Source organism: Narcine bancroftii, chromosome 10 (assembly GCF_036971445.1).
Source record: "Narcine bancroftii isolate sNarBan1 chromosome 10, sNarBan1.hap1, whole genome shotgun sequence".
Classification (NCBI taxonomy): Eukaryota; Metazoa; Chordata; class Chondrichthyes; order Torpediniformes; family Narcinidae; genus Narcine; species Narcine bancroftii.
In genome coordinates, this window is record NC_091478.1 from 82,828,661 (window position 1) to 82,846,071 (window position 17,411).

General features: G+C 39.6%; 1 long non-coding RNA gene across 1 annotated transcript in view; it reads right to left on the reverse strand.

Moving 5' to 3' along the window:
* Positions 1-450: 450 nt before the first annotated feature.
* LOC138743984 (uncharacterized) overlaps positions 451-17,411 on the reverse strand; it is a 37,356-nt gene continuing 20,395 nt past the window's right edge. Inside the window, exon 3 of the long non-coding RNA XR_011345162.1 lies at positions 451-900. This is a non-coding gene — a long non-coding RNA (uncharacterized lncRNA). The remainder of the gene's footprint in view (positions 901-17,411) is intronic.

Here is a 17,411-nt window from a genome sequence, read left to right on the forward strand (position 1 = left end):
CATCACTGAATCACTGTGCAACATCACTGCTCACTGATTTCCAATCACACGTGCCGATGGGCCTACAGTTCTGCTCCTATATTTTGTGACCTTGTGCAAACACCCTTTCACTACTCCCTTCAGCCTTCTACAGGCAAGCCAATTTCAAATCCAAACTATCAATTCACTATGAATCCCATGTATTTTTACATTTGGTTAATGTTGCTGAATTCTATTTGTTCTGTTTTCCATAGACCTTTAAGCACCATGTACATAAATATTCACATTACTAAAATATTGCTTAAATTCTCAACTTCAAATGCAAGTCTTATGCAAAATTGTATAATTTGAACAAGCTTCAATAATTTCTGAATTATGTTCAAATTACATGACTATACCAATCAACTGTTTGCACAAAATATGATTTGTTTTCATGTTTTATTCATAATTATTAATTCAAATGCTCCCAAACATAATTTTATTATCAGTCATTTACCACTGACATCAAACAACCTGTATATAGACCAAGCAGAATATAACAAAATTTACTGCATGATCTGATAAACATTGTGAAAATTAACATTAGAGGAAAGAGTTGCTCCATAAGGTTATTTGTGGACATAATTTTATTTAGTACTTCATTTTGATATGTGAAGAGATCCCATTCAACTAACTCACTAATTTTTTTTTAATTTAAGGCAGCGTGGTTAGCATAGCAGTTAGCACAATACTGTTACAGCGCCAGAATTCGAAGCAGGGGGTTCCTGTCCTGTGCGTAAGGAGTTTGTACGTTCTCCCCATGTCTTCCAGGGGGTACGGTTTCCTCCGATCCTTCAAAATGTAACGGCGTTGCAGGTCAATTGGGTGTAATTGAGCAGCACGGGCTCGTGGGCCGAAAGCTCCTGTTACCATCCTGTATGTCTAAATTTAAAAAAAAATGTAATTAATTTTTTTTAAAATTTGAAGATAGCAGTCCCTTTGGGCCCACGTGCCCGTGCCACCCAAATACACATATATGACCAATTAATCCACCAAACCCCCTAGAATGTAGGAGGAAACTGGGGCACCTGGAGGAAATGCACTTGAAGACAGAACATACAAGTTCCTCAATAGTGCAGAATTCAAACTCAGGTCACTGCTACTGAAATAGTATTACGTCAATTGTGCAACCCCAACTGTCAAGGAATGGAATATATGTCAAGTCCCTCTGAGGTTTTACAGTGCACTGATGCACAGTCTCACATATGCAGACAGACAGGGAAAGCTAAGTCAACAGACACAGACAACCATGCACATAGAGAGCGAGAGAGACAGAGACGCAGGCACATACCATGCTTCAAGGTTTGGACAACTTGAGGTGCTCAAAGAAATTGGTAAACTCTTGTTCTTTGAACCTTAAGATAACCTAACATTGAAAGATATGCTGCTTTTTACTTCATTACCCACCTGTTATTCTTCTATATTTTGTCAACAAATTATACACTGGAGCACCAGAAATAATTAAAATACATCCATAAAATCACATTTAAATTTAGCGGTCTACATGTATTTTTAAAAACATTTTAAAGAAGTAAAAGATAAACCTGTGGAAAGGCAAACAGTTTGGATTTAATATAGTTCAGAAAGTAATTTGCTTTGGAGAAAGACATTGCAAAGATTCAATTCTGTTGCAGTAATCGACAAACAGATGGTTACCAAGGCAACTGGTATAAATGTTTAGTGTAGACTGCATGCATAGTGGTAACCAAATGTTCTGGAAGATGAGCATCAGCAGAAATGATGGTATGAAATGCAAAGGATGACAACCAACTGTATATTTGGAAGCTCATGATCAAATAGGTTCATGTGAATATCGCCACATAATGGGAAGAGCATAATAATGGTGCTTAAACATGGTAGACGAATTAATGATACCTTTTACATCCCAGAGCACAGATGAGCACATTGACGTCATGAAGAATGTTTTTGAAATTGATCTATATAGGCAGCTGACATCCACAACAGGCAATTGGGCAGACATGGAATCATTGATTTCCTTCATTATTGTAAGATGCAAAGGCCAGTAGTAGAACAAGTAGCAGAGGGCATTTGTCTATTGCCTTCTATTCAAGGGAGGAGAATAGATTTTGATAGTAAAACAGCATACTATTTCAGTGGCCTCACATACTCCTTGCATTTCCCATACCTCCTGCACTGATATTAGTTGAGGAACTTCCTTGAAATTTATACCTCTTCTAATTACTTGCATATAGCATCATGAACTCTATTTTGACTACATTATAGATTTTTGAATTCATAATCTCATTAGTGCAAAATGTTTCTATTATCCAATGTTTCTACTTTTTGCAATTTAATGGGAAATTCCTGTGACGTTGTTATCTTCCAATTCCCAGTGGTCCTTAACATATGCATCTTCAATGCACTTCAATCTGGGAAAAAAGTAGTTCCTTTATCACACCAACTAGGAATGCTGAGGACAAAGTCACAAGGAAAAGGTAAAAGAAAGTCAAATCCTAAGTTGCATGCAGTTCAGTACTGTGAGGAGATGATTTGATCCATTGTCCAGGAGTAGGATGCAAATTTTTCATCTCTTTCTGATTTTTCACCTCTAGGTTATACTCCAGTTTTAAAATAATTCTAGCTTTAACAAATGTAAGGGTAAATCCATCACTATAGATGTGGTGATGGGTTGCTCAAAAAATCAAAATGTGATTGGAGAGTCAATTTTGAGAATGTAACAAGCAAAGACACATTTTTGAAATTCCAATCAACATTTGACTAGGCTCTGCTACACAATACCGTAATTACAATTAAAAGGTCACACAAGAGCTCATGGGATGGCTGGTAAAGAGTTAGCATGGATAGATTCAGAAAACAGAGAGTAAAAATTTGCATGTCACTTTCTGTTGGTGCAGTTTAGGTAGTATGGTTTCACAGGGATTGGAACTGTTCCCTCAACTATTTATTATCTATGCTATTGACTGAAATGAAAGAACAGGATGTAGAGTATCCATGATTTCTATTAATACAAGCTAACTTGGAAAGTGAGCTGTTGGGAGAATGCAAAAGTTCTGCAGAAATCTTGACAGTTTGGTAAGTGGGCAAGAAGATGGCAGTTGATGAACAATGTAGAACAATTCATCTTGGTAGGAATAATAGGAGAATTGTGAGAAGAGAGTAAATGTTAATAAACAGAGATCTTGATACATTGGTTCATGAGGCAGTTTTGCATGTATCGGGTATTGTGGGGGATATTGCAAGGGATTTGGAATGTGGATGTCTTGTAGAGGATAGAAGTTGCACTGTACTTTGTTGAGACCATTTATGAAGTTCTCTGTGTGGATTTGGTTCAATACTTAAAGATTTCAACTTGTGTTCACTTTCTGGATCCTCTCCAATACTTTCAACTCTGACTTCTATGCTGCACTCTGGCTTACACTGTAATGAACTGACATTAATGGCTCCATACCTGCTGCCACATTCCTCTCAAAATTTCAAAACTTCTGAACTGCCTCCTTACTTCATTACAGAACTCTCACAAAGCATCCAATTCAATTGGTGCTTGATTCAGGCTATTCCACAACTCTTGAAACAACAAGCATTTTAACAACTTTCTCTTCCTCCGAACTTGCCTTATTCCAAATTCCCCATTGCTATTGTCTATGATTGAGGCAATCAACATTACTACACGAATCCAATCTTGTTTGTGGACTCTTGAAAAGGCTTACCCTAGACAGTTAAAGCATATTGTTGATTCTTCCTCTTAACTGTCTGTTATCAAGGTTTTTAAATAGTACCATTGTTCTCAGCTGGCTTGGTCATGACTGAAACGATATTTTTGACTTGAGCTATACATACTGGACATACTCCACCATTTTCAGCCTACCTTCCCATTCAGAACATCTCATCTAGATTTCATTTCCTTTGCTGCTCATTTGTCAATCTTGCAGTGACACCTCAGTTGCTTCTATAGAATCTCAGTACCATTGTGTCACAAGACTCAAAAATATTTGGGTGGCATGGTTAGTGCTGCAATTTGTGCTGGAGCTGTAATAATGTTGCACTATCTAAGAAGTTTGTACGTTCTCTCTGTGCCTGCATAGGTTTCCTCCAAGAGTTCCAGTTTCCTCCCATCCTTCAAAATATATGGAGGTTGTAGATTAATTGGGGTATTTGGACAGCATGAGCTCGTGGGCTGGAAGGGCCTGTTACCATGTTGTATATCCAAATTTATCCCATATCAAAATAGGCATGTATCCAGCCAATACTGACAGACAATAGAACACTCAGCACTGTGACTTTGAATCTTAAAGGCATTCCTTCTGTAATGCTGAAAATACATTCTGAATGCCGCCACCTTCCTCAATCCCAAACCCACTTCTGGAGATGTCATGTCATTATTCACTGTCATGCAACTTCACTGCAGCTCTTGGTTCTAAAGGGTATCAATTCCTTCGAGCACAGCACCTGCTAACTTCTGCCAAACATCTAACTTGCTTTCGGCCATGCTCCACTTACCTTTCAGCTCAGCCCTCACATTCTCTATCAGGCAGACTGTCCATAAATTCCACCTGCAAAAATTCCATCACTGACTGAACCTTCCTCACCCATTTGTCCTTGTGACAGGGCGCCTATATTCATAGTACTCTCCTGGCTGGACCTTAAAGTTCCAGGGAGTTGCACAGTGTAGTGTTCTTCAGGGTTAAGGAGTTCCTTAAAACTTTCATTTCTTCAAGAAGAACCAGTCTGGTTATTAATGGGCATCAGATGGAGGCATTCTGACTGTACAACCATGGGCTGTGTTAATTAGATTCTACTCCGTGTCTCCCAAGTCTTTGTTTTGAATATGGAGAGATGTTTGTAATAGAACAGTGCTTGAAAATGCAGTTCTGAAGAGTATAATTGACCTTGATGTATTTTTCAATTGAGAATTCTAATGAGAAGGTTTCCAAATAAATGCCTACTTGTTGAATCATGCCTTTGCATCAATTAACTTTCAGCCTCAAATGACTCTGGTCTTTCCGTCACAATGCACAGCACCCATAAAACTGTTCATCATAATGTGGAACTCTGCTCTATCAGCTTGACACTGCTTGGTATCTTCTTGTCTTTGAATAGTTGCATGCCTTGGTTAAGATCAGTGCATCTCAAGGCATGACTGGGTCATGAATTGTTTCACTGCTCGAGGTAAGATCCTCTCAAAAATACACATCCTCTGTCTGAGTGCACACCAATGGGCCATAACTATGATGGGCAATTGGCCCTATTTGTCTACACTAACAGCCTGACTGTTCATCTCCCTCAACACTTGCATCCTCCCTTGTGCTGACATCTCCAGTACTAATTTGCTTTGCCTAAATCAAGTGTTTGGAATGTTACAATATTATTGTAATTACACCATTGACAAATGGAATTGCTGCAGCACTGGTGTCTAAACTTGAATTTTCTTCATCAAACAACACGGTGACCTCAAATGTATTTCTCTTCTTATCCTACTTGGGTTTGTAATGAATACCAATTAGCATTGTTTATTCAGCCTCTGTATTCTCTGTTTCTAACATGTGTACAGGATCCCAGTGGAACTGTTCCATAAATGCAAACAACCATCTTTCTTAAAGTGCTTGGTTCAAGATTAAGTAATAATTAGTATCCCGTTATCTTGAACAGCCAGCCCCGATAACGCTTACAGAGAAAGTTTCTGCCTTTTGCACCCATAATACTTTCAGTTTTCCAGACATTTGATTGCATGTAATCACCTGGTTTTCTGCAAATCCCACTCGTACTGTCCACAAGACCTAACCATAAATAAGATGACCCTGCCGCCATCACCATTTCTGAGCTTGCTACTTTGAATTTTTCCCTGACCAAAACAACCTTGTATTTTTAAGTGCCACTTCTATTCTACACAGGAGCCTCCACCTTCCCTTTAAAATTAGGTCCAATGTATTAAGTAACTTTTCCTGAATTCTCTTATTTGCTCGCCCACACAAAATATTCCTGCCATACTCAATCAGGAAACTATCCTTTTTTTGACCATGTCGTTAATTTTTTTTTCCCTTGGCCTCCGGTTGTAAGATTTAGATTTCAGATTTATTGTCAGAGTACATACATTACATCACATAACACAGATTCATTTTCTGTGGGCGAGGCAGATTTACCAAATCTGTACACAGTGTATACATTTAAACAAATAAAGAAATGTAAACAAACTGTGCAATATGGAGAGGATTAAAAATAAAGTGCAAAAAGTCCGTAAATAAGATTGATTTATTGTTGAGTCTGATGGTGGTGGGGTAGCAGATGTTCCTAAACCTGGTGGTTCATGTCTTGAGGCATCTATACTTCTTTCCTGATGGTAGTGGTGAGGACAAAGCATGTGCTGGGTGGTGTAGATCTTTGATGTTTGCTGCTACACTCCATTGGCAGCATTCCCCATAGATGCTTTCGATGGAGGGGAGGGTTTTATGATATCCTGGGCTGTGTCCACTACCTTTTGCAAAGCTTTACGCTTGGGGGTATTGAGGTCCCCATGCCAGACTGTGATACAGCCAGTAGCCACACTTTCTACCACACATCTGTCAAAAATTTCCAGGGTTCTGATGTCGTATCAAACCTTCCACAAACTCCTGAGGAAGTAAATGCGCTGACAAGCATTCTTCATGATGCTATTAATGTGTTGGGTTCAGGAAAGATTCTTCTAGATGGTGACTCCCAAGAACATAAGCTTGCTCACCCTCTCCACCTTTGTTCCCCCAATGATCACTGGATCGTTCACCTCTGATTTTCCCCTTCCTGAGGTCAACAATCACCTCCTTGGTTTGGTGACATTGAGTGCAAGGTTGTTGGTGCAGTATTCAGTTAAATTTTCAACTTCCCTCCTGCATGCTGACCCCTTTTTTTTTAACCTAGTACCTAGTATTGACAGAAAATTTGTAGTTAGTGTTGTTGCTGTACAGAGCCCCACAGTCATGTGTAAAGCGAGCAGAATGAAGCCCTGTGGTTCCTGGTACTGATGGAGATTGTGGAGGAGATGTTCTTGCCAATCCGCACCGATTGTGGTCTGGAGCTGAGGAAATCAAGGATCCAATTACACAGTGGGGTGCTGAGTCGCAGATATTGGAGTTTGCTGATCAGCTTTGAGGGAATGATGGTGTTAAATGCCAAACTGTAGTCGATAAAGAGCATCCTGATGTATGCATCTTTGCTATTCAGGTGTTCAGGGCTTTGTGCAGAGTTAGTGAGATGGCATCTCCTGTGGCTACGATAAACCAATTGAAATGGATCCATGTTGCCTCTCAAACAGAAGCTGAAATGCTTCAACACCAATGCATGGGTTTTGGTCTTGCTCTGTATTGGAGAAATATTGGACAGATATTTTCAAGACTTTCTCAATTAAACTGGGTTTTAGATTGCAACCTAATCCATTGACTGCTATTTTTGGAATTATGGTTGCAGAGATGGGTTGTAGCATTTACTACACTGTTGGCCAGAGAGCCATTTTGTTAAATGAAAAGATCCTAATTCACCTACTTTGATGCAATGGCTCTCTCAAGTTATGTCATGTTTAAGTTTAGAAAAAAATTAGAAGTTGCATTTTTGATACCTCTATTAAATTTGAAGAGACTTGGCATCTTTTTAGAAGCTATTTTCGTATGAGTTAATTTGTATTTTGACTTTATCTTCCAGACTGTTTTGGATTTCTGCTGTTTTTATTGGCAAGGACCAGATAAATAGTTTATACCTGTATTGATCTGTTGTAGTGAACTCTCAGATTAGGCTGCCCAGCCTTTTTTTGCCTTTTCTTTCTTTATTTTGTCAGGTTAGGTGGGGTTTTAACAATTTTATTATTTTGAATATTACAAATTGAGGAGAAACAGATAATATTGTTCAATGTTATGTTGTATTATGTATTGCAAAACGTTAATGTTTCTGTTTTTACTATCTGATTCTGTATTCTATTCTCCTCATGTGTTGTTTACTATAATTGGTTAATAAAAAGATGGAATAAAAGAACGCCAGGCCTTCAAAACACTTCATCACTGTTGATGTAAGTGCTACTGGTCGATAGGCAGGTGACCACACTCTTAGGCACTGGTGTGATTGACATCTGTTTGAAACAGGCCCTGCCGGAATACTCGGCTGGGTACTTTCTCTGGACCAGACACTTTCTTCAGATTCACTCTCCTTAAGACAGCCCATGTTATCCTCTGATATGGACAGGAGAGGATCATCGGGGGACATGGGGTGGGGGGGGTGTGCAGTGTTAATGCTAAGATTTGATCTACATTCTCATGAGACCTTATCTGTAGCAGGTGTCTCAAGTCTTGGACACAATTCTTCTCTTGGAATTGCTGTGTTCTCTATTTTGTTGTACTCTGGGATGTTGTTTTCACTTGCTTCATTTAGGGCAAGCCTTTTGGTAACTTTTTACCCCGCCAGTGTAAATACCACATCCTCTGCCGACCAACATCACTGCTCAATGTGGAGATCTAATTCGTAACTTAGTTTCTGTCCCTCCTCCCTATCGCTGTGATGTACTGGGATTGTTGTCCTTAAGAGGGTGCCCAAAATCATTGAGGACCCCCTTCCACCTTGCACACTGCATCTTTCAGATGCTCCCACTGGGAAAGAGTGATACTCCTGTATCAGAGCCAGCACCACCAGGCTGAGGAACAGCTTCTTCCCATGGGCAGTAGGACTGCTGAATGACCAAAGGAACTGCTCACACTAACCATCTGAGACTCTCATTGGCACAAAAGCAATATTTATTTGTTCTTATTGATAAATACTTGTCTTAAATGCATATTATTTGTCTGTATGTATTTATGTCTGCAAAACACGCAGACATTTAACCACTGAGAACTGGAGAATGCTATTTCGTCGGGTTGTACTTGTGCAGTCAAATGACAAACTTGATATTTCAAGCAGCAGCACCCTATATCAATGCTAATGCAATGCCTGTGAGCTCTTCAATGTTGTTGCTTGCAAAAGCGAATCACAGGCAGAGATTTCATCAGAATCTTTTGCTGAAGCAGTTAACTCTCAACTCAACAGCATCTACAGCAATGTATGAAGTCACCCTCAATTTTTGAAGCTAGAGTTAAATTTATACATGTTACACCATCAAAGCCATCCTGAGAAAAGGAATTTGTCTATTTTAAATTCCACCCCTATGTCTTATGGTCTTTAAAGCACGGGGAAACAAGACAAAGAAATATTGTAAAAATCACCAGGAGAATGAAAGGTTCTGGAGAAATTGGATCATTTGTGTTCTACACTATACATCATTTTGTGAAAAATATCTAAGTGAAAATTAGGGGCTTGTGTTGTGAATTGCAATGCCATTTTCATCCTGGGATACATGGCTTTCATGTAACATAGGAAAGACCCAATCATGGGCAGTGGGATACGATGACATGCAAAGGTATTTATTTACTCATGTCAATGCCTGTGTGGTGCAGAGACCACTCTATGGAAATAGGATTCCAGTCGTTTGTGAAACTTGCTTCTGCATGACCCACAGGTCTTTTCCAGGCAGGCCCCATGCTATTATTGAGAGGTTAACTCGGGTCAATCTCACTCAAGTAATTCTTATCCTTGAGCCTCTTGTTCCCTTCTGTTGTGACCTTTATCACCAAATCCACAGCCACCAGCCTTTTCACAAACTTGCATCCTGTTGGCTGACTCTCTGCACTTAATTATCTTCTTTTGACCTGACACAAACCCCAGCGGACAATTGCTACATCTTCCTCTACGCCCTTTCCCCCTGACAGGTCACTAGATTTCGTCTGGCCACCAATCTTTGCCTCAATCCTTCCATTTAATTGTAACTCATTCTCCTATACCTGGTTTTTCTTACACACAATCCCAAGGCCCAGTCTCTGCCATAAACTTGCCAAACATCATTTCCACTCTTTGCATGGGTGGAGAATGTGAACGAATGACCCTGCACTATACACAGCATTTTCAAAGAGTATTGAATTTCTTGGTGACAGGCCAACAAGCGAATTTCTCTGGTCACTTGGGCACCAACAAAATTACAGGCCAGTATACTCAATGAAATATTAGCACAGTATCATTAATATTAAACTTGTAACTTGCCCTTTACAACCTGTGGTTCGATCTACTTTTGAAAGTATGCTATCTTCATCTGCGTGTATGGAATGCTTCCTAAAGATCAGTCCTAAAAGTGCATGATTCATATTTTCTCATTGATTTCTGTAAAAATCTCAAAAAAAAATGTGCAGGCTTGAAAGAACTCATTGCATGGAACTGAGCCAGCAGTTGTCATGTTTTGGAACATTTGAATTACAGGTACAGTCATTGTCATTTTGTATTTCTTTCTCTCATTTGTGGACCTGAATGATTGCAGGAGGTGACGAGCCTTTACAAGTATTTAAGTTCTTGTGCACTGCTTAGTTGACAATTAAGTTAAGGATTCAAAAGTTTTAGTTGGGTATAGGCTGAATGGGAAGAGATACAGGAGTATCAGGGCGAGCACCACCAGGCTGAAGAACAGCTTCTTCCTGTGGGCAGTGAGAATGCTGAAAGACCAAAGGAACTGCTCTCATGAACTCTCATATGTACAAAGAAATATTTATTTAGTTACATATATAGCTGAAATACTTGTCCTGCATATGTAATGTGTGTCTATCTATGTGTTTGGTTGGGTGCCTGCAAGTTTTGCACAGAGGACTGGAGAACACTATTTTGTTGGGTTGTACTTGTACAATCAGATGACAATAGTCTTAACTTGAGTGTAGGCAAATGGGACTAGTTTGATCAATATGGACATGTTGGGACAAAGGGCCTGTCTCAGCTGTATACTGTGGTTACTTGTGAAACAAGTATGTATAATAGCATTTTAGTGAACTGCTTAATTGACAATTAAGTTAAGGATTCAAAAGTTCAAATGACTTCAACCAACATTCCCCGCCCCCCCCCCCCCCCCCCAAGTGACCAGATAGTCATGTCATCCCTGAGAGTTTTAAGTGCTACTCTTGACCATTTGCAAGTGGAATGTTGAACATTTTTGAGACTTTCTAAACAACTTTAGATTTTACTAGCACATTATTATTGCTGATTCTGGAAGTTTGGGGCAGCAAGGTTGGCGTAGCTCTTAGCGCAATGCCTTTACAGGACTACCGATTGAGACCCGGGCTCTTCCCGTCTCTGCATAGGTTTTCACCAGGGGCTCTAGTTTCCTTCCACTGTTCGAAACCTACACCCCAATTCGTTAATTGTGTGTAAATTGGGCAGCATGGACTCGTGGGCCATGCTGTATGCCAATTTAAATAAATAGAATTCTACGAATAATTCACCTAAAATAAATGCTTGTAGAGCTTGGTGTGAATCCAAAGGCCTCCTTTGACTAAATGTTAAGTTTGAAAATTGTGGGAGTTGCATTCATCCAGGCATTCGAAGAATATTTCAATAAGATCCAAAAAGCCTGGTGGAAACGCTTTGAGAAATCAGTGATGACTCGTGTCCTACAAAATACCACACATCTGATTGGGATCATGTAGTCTTGTTGCAGGTCTGGTTAAATACGGTACACAGTGGCAACCAGATTCTTGATAATATGGGACTCTGCAGTATTTATAAATTGGAACATCATGAGTGGGTATTCATTGCTTTTTCTCTAAACTGTGTGGTTAGGACAGTACAGGAACTTGCGTCTGTGTCAAATGTGATGCCAAATTGAGCAGAATCTCTTCCACTGAATACTATAAAATCTCTCTCTCTATTGCCTGCATATTCACATCCATCTAAAAGTCTCTAAAATGCTGCTATTGATTCTGTTTGCACCTACTAATTACAGCAGCCCATTCCAACCACTGTATAATTTGTTTAAAAACCTGCCCCACACATCCTTTTTGCCCTTTACCCCTCTCATTTGTGACAATTTACCTGGTTTAAAAAAAAGATTCTGGTTGTCTACCCAATCTATGCCTATCTTAATTTTATAAACTTTTTACAGGTCGCCCCTCAATCTCCAACACTCCAAAGAAAACTCAAGTTTGCTTACCCTCTCCTTGTAATTCAGTCAGCGTTCTGGTAAATCTCTTCTAAAACCATCTTTTTAATAGTGGGAATACACATGATATTCCAATTTATTTGCCTCTTATTAGCCCATTCCAATTTGGGGCCTGGATCATGGTGCAGAAGGCATGCTCTGATTCATTATCTCTGAAAGACATTGCACAATTAGCAGTGAACTCCCCCCCCCCACCACACCCCCCCACCCAATTCTGAGTTTGTTGTTGGGTCAGATAACTGAGATGCCAGTAGGAAACCCCTCCAGCACTGTTCCAGGCTCGAGGATCTGTGTCCAATATCACAACCATCTGTCTTTTGTAGGTTAGAAAAGTCTGGTTTTCCAACTGACTTCAATTCAACTTGGTTGATGCTTGGCACACCATGTCAAATGTTGCCTTCATTTCAAGAACTGCTACTTGTAGCTTATGACTGGAATTTAGGTCTTTTATTCATGTTGTGATGAGTTCTAAAGCCCTGACAAATTCCAAACTTGGAATCAGTGAGTCAGCTTCTAGGCAGTCAGGGAAAAGTTTCAGTCAGGTAGATGAAACAATTATAACTATAACCAGAATAACTTGACCTGAAACGCACACAGTTCTGGAGCCCAGATCATTCAATCCTAAACTAGAGTGACATTGATATCTCAATCATTTTGTGATATCTTTGCGAGCAAATTAATATTTGTGATGAAGATAGTTTCAAATGGTTCAGTCCTACGTATGAATACAATGACTTAGACTTTGAAAAATCTATCATTTGCCCAACTTCCGAATGCCAATCAAACATAACCAAGGCTTTTCACAACCTGATACCTGAATCTGTCTTTCTGACTCCCCTTTGGTGCCTCCAGAATATATTCTCTATAAAAGACAGTTTTTGCTCCCTGAACTACATTCCTGGTTTCTAGCTCTGTAATTGGAGTTTGACTGCTGCCATTGCCCAGACATGGAAACGTTGTCCTCTTCTGTTAATGAAATCTTTGATGCAAGCAATACTTCATTACGCAGTTTTGTATCCTGTCCTAATCTAAGACATATGAGCAATGGGTTCTTTTTGTGTCATTCACACTTCTAACAGAGTTCCCAAGTGTACAGTCCTGGCTTTTCTCCTCTTTTCTACTTCCAACCCTTATTATGATATAATTTGCAGCTATGGATTGAGAATTTTATGCATGCTTTCCTCCTCTTCTGCACTACCCTCTGTCTGCTTTCATGATTCTTGCAAATAGCAGTTTGTGACATTGCTCCATCCATTAACGGCCAATGTTATCTGAATTGGTCCAAAACTAATCAAACCTCTCCATATCCATTCTATCATAAATATCCCCAATTTCCACTTTGAACATGTCTCATTGCTATCTATCCACAACTCGTCTTTTTCTTTGAAACCAGATTCAGTTGTTTCATTGTTCTTCTGTCCAGTTATTTCTGTTCTAAATTTCAACTGTTTACAGGAAAGAGTGAGTATAGACGACACTTTCCAAGTTCTCTTATTTCCTAATTTCAAAACATGTCATCTTCAAGGAAACATGCGGACGATATTCCGAATGACTATCTTATTAATCCAATAAATCAAACTTTGTAGATGCAGTTTTATGTAGCTTTAATTCATTGCTAAAACAAATTTACATTTTGCATAACTTCACATTAAGATTTTCATAACAATAAATAAACAAAACATTTGGCTATATTTGAAGATATGATATTCAACTTTAAAGAGATGCAAAAAGAACAAGACAAAATGAGACAATTTCAAAGAAAATGATCTTGAGCTCGTGTCTCCTTCTTAGTCTGTGTGGATATTACATCATAGTCACCATGGAAACACTACAAACAATACTTTTCCTTAAATGGATAGGCACAAAATTAACTAAGAATCAAAAACACAAAGTTTTAACCTTTACAGCGAGGAGCTAACATCACCAGCTGTAGCAATGAAGATTAGTGCTGCAGAACTCGCTGCATCTCTAACCAAGCTCTTCAAATGTATCCATAACAAAAATCTCACTTGCCGATCACATTTGTCCTCATTACCAACCTTTGCTATGTTTTTTTTTCTCTCTCAGTGACTCAAATTTAAAATTCTTATTTGATCTTGGAATCCTTTCTTCTGGTTTATCGCTTCCACCATCACCTCCAGAGATCTTTGCTCCTCTGGCTCTGTGTATTCTCTTTCTTTTTAACTAACTCTGCCCTTTCCTTGGAGTTGTTTCTGATCATTCCTGACTCCTCATGTCAGAAACTCTCCAGAACCCTCCAAGTTCTAAATCTTTCCTTCTAACATCCATTTTAGAATCCTTCTTGTGCTGATTTATGAGCACCTGGAGTTATTTTTCTTTATTAAATGAAGCGTACAAATGTAACTTGTGGCAAAATTGACAAAGAACTATTTTTTTTTTCCTGATGTTTCATAAAGCTGATTGATATTCAAATATTTTGAAGAGAAATATTGTTTGAAAACTGCTCTAAATTAATATTTTTAAATAGATATTTTTTGAAATGTAGGAATCTGAAACTCTATTTGTTTGATACTATTTGTGCAATCTTTGAAAAATGATTGCCTCAGTGCTAGTAAATTCAACACAACACATGGACAGAATGCTGACAGGAATATTAACTGAGAAAGGCTGGCAATATAGAATATAGATGAGTTTTTTAGACTGCAGAGCACAACACACTGATGTATAGACTTCTCTCTTCATAATAAATCACAGGCTTCCAGACAGCTCTGTGCACTTAGGGTATTGTTTAATGTGGTATCAAATGTAACAGTTATGTGAATATGACAAAAGGTATTGTGTTGGTTTGTCTCGATGTCAAGAATAAAAATTAAATTGTACATGACTCGGAATATTCATTTAAATTCAACATCATTTATTCCATTTGTTGCAAGATAAACGGGCTGTATATTATCTTGATAAATAATGCAAGTAATATTTAACTGATGACTTTTTGATGGCAAGGTTGTAGCTGTTTGAATTGCATGCATAGCTTTTTCATGAATATGGTGATTTTCTTTCTATTGGAAAACAATTACCCATGCGAAAATGTTTCCTAAGGTTTTGAAATAAAGTCTCCATAAAATTTTCAATGAAACTCTGTCCAATTATTTTGTGATTAGGTTGCTCAGTCTTCCAATTGTTCAATATTTTGCTCCATTCTAATCCATCTTTGAACGAATGACTGGTTGGATTTTTTCTTCCTGAGCTTGTTCATTCCGATACAAGTTAACTAAGAAATTCATGACTGAAATATGAGTAAATTTCAGGCAGTGGCTATTAATCGTGAACCTTCTCATCGTAATACTTGATATCTTTCTATGCTAACTTCAACGTGTTAAGGGGGAATTGATCGAAGGCAAAATGGAACCAGCAATCAACCGGAAACAAATCAGAGATATCAGGGAAGAGCTGTTTCAGGCACAGACTGGGGAAATTCCCCACACAAAGGTGAGGTAGGGAATGGCAAAATCAGGGATCCATGGATGTAGCAATAGCAAATAATAGGGTAAGCAAAAAGTGGGGTGATATAATGTAGGTCAAGTGAAGACCAGACTAACTGCAATTTGATGGGGAAGAGGAGACCTGGACTGGCAAAATGAGAGCATGGGGAGGGAATGGCAGTAGGCTCAAAAAATAGAAGTGGAATAGGAACATTTAGGGCTGGGAGCTAATTTGCGTTTTGTAACATGGGGAAAGACACGAATACTTACTGAGTACAGTAAGAATGTTCATGAAGGAAGAAAAAAATGGTGGCACAGCCAGAGCTACTGTAATGCTAGCGCTGGTGCGGATGCAGGAGAGTGGGGAGCGGATACGCAAGCTGGTCCACGGTTCCACTGCTGGGTGTGATCCCATTGGTTCTGTACAGGGTTAAACAGTCTGTCTGAGGAGCCAACGGTGCTTTTCTTTGAAGCATTCTGTAACCACAGAGGTCTGTGCCCAAGTTGGCAGCACCTGCGCAGGGCAGCGGACCACAAGGGTTCGCAAACGGACAGGCACAGAACACCAGAAGGAAAGGAATACCAACTGTGGAGAAGATGAAGACTGAAAGACAGGTAAGATTACCACTGCAGTGGACCACTGAGGGCACAGTGGCTGAAGGACCCACACAGACTGAGGGTTGTTGTAGACTTGCGGTGGGAGGACTTCAGCTGCAGTATGGGGTGCCAGGTAGCAGAACTGGGAATGAGAGGCTGCTTAGGAAAAGAAGGGCTCCCGAAGGGCCTTGGACACTGAAAGCTTGCTAATCATATTGGAGGTTTGGATCTGGAGCTCAGCTTGCCAGCGAATTGGACAGGAATCTGATTCGCCAACAGTACGCAGAGGCTGTGGGAGTGCTGGAGATGAATCCACAGACTGAAGAGACTCTCCTTTGCTTTTCTTTCCCTTATTGTTTGGGGCACCAGGCAATGCTAATGGCAACTCTTTGTTTGCCTTAAGGCACGCATTTGTGTATAATTATATTTTTGTATTATTACATGACAATCAAAGGAATCTTGAAGAAGCTGATGGCAAACTTTGGTAACAGCTAAGGTAATACGTTAATGAATGGAGTGAAGTTTGGGTGACCCAGAGATACTGGAAAGCTGGTCTCTGCTTAAAATAGATTATAACTGGTCCAAGTGGTTTGCATCCTAGGTTTCCAAGGGAAGTCGGTCAAAGTAGTGGAATAGGTTTAATTTAAAAAAAATTAGGCATGCAGCATGGTAAAAGGCCATTTGGCCAATGAGCCCATGGTGCCCGATGGCACCCAATTAACCTATAAACACCTGGTATGTTTTCAAATGGTCGGAGGAAACTAGAGCCCTCCACCACCACCCTCCCCCCCCGGGAAACCCACGCAGCCAGGAATTGCGTACACAGTGTAAGATTTGAACCCTGTTGCCGATCGCTGGTGGTGCAGCGCTGGTGGTGCAGCACTGTTGGGTTTTAAAACCAACCTAGGATAAAAATAACATCCACTGGGTGATATTTGAGTTAATGGAGGAGAAATGGATTTGGAAAAGGCAGGGATAAAAAGCAGAACATTCTGGAAATACTCCGGTCGCATGTCTGGAAGGGGAAACAGGGTTAAAGACCATTTGGCAGTGTCAGAGTTCTGTACCGAAGGCAGCCAGAAGGATCTGGACCAAACCAGTGTTTCCTCTCTCGTGCTGGTCAGGAGGAGAGGTTTATGGTCAGTAGAGAAGTGAGGTTAGTTTCTCCATTTGAGGAAGCTGAAATAGGCCAGTATTTTCAGCATTTTGAGAAAGTAGCTGTAAATTTAAAATGGCCACCAGACCAGTGGTCACTCCTGCTACAAAATGTTCTTAAAGGGAAAGCCCAACAGGTGTATTCGTGTCTCACGGTACAACAAGCAGCTGATTACAAATTTGTAAAGCAGGCTATACTC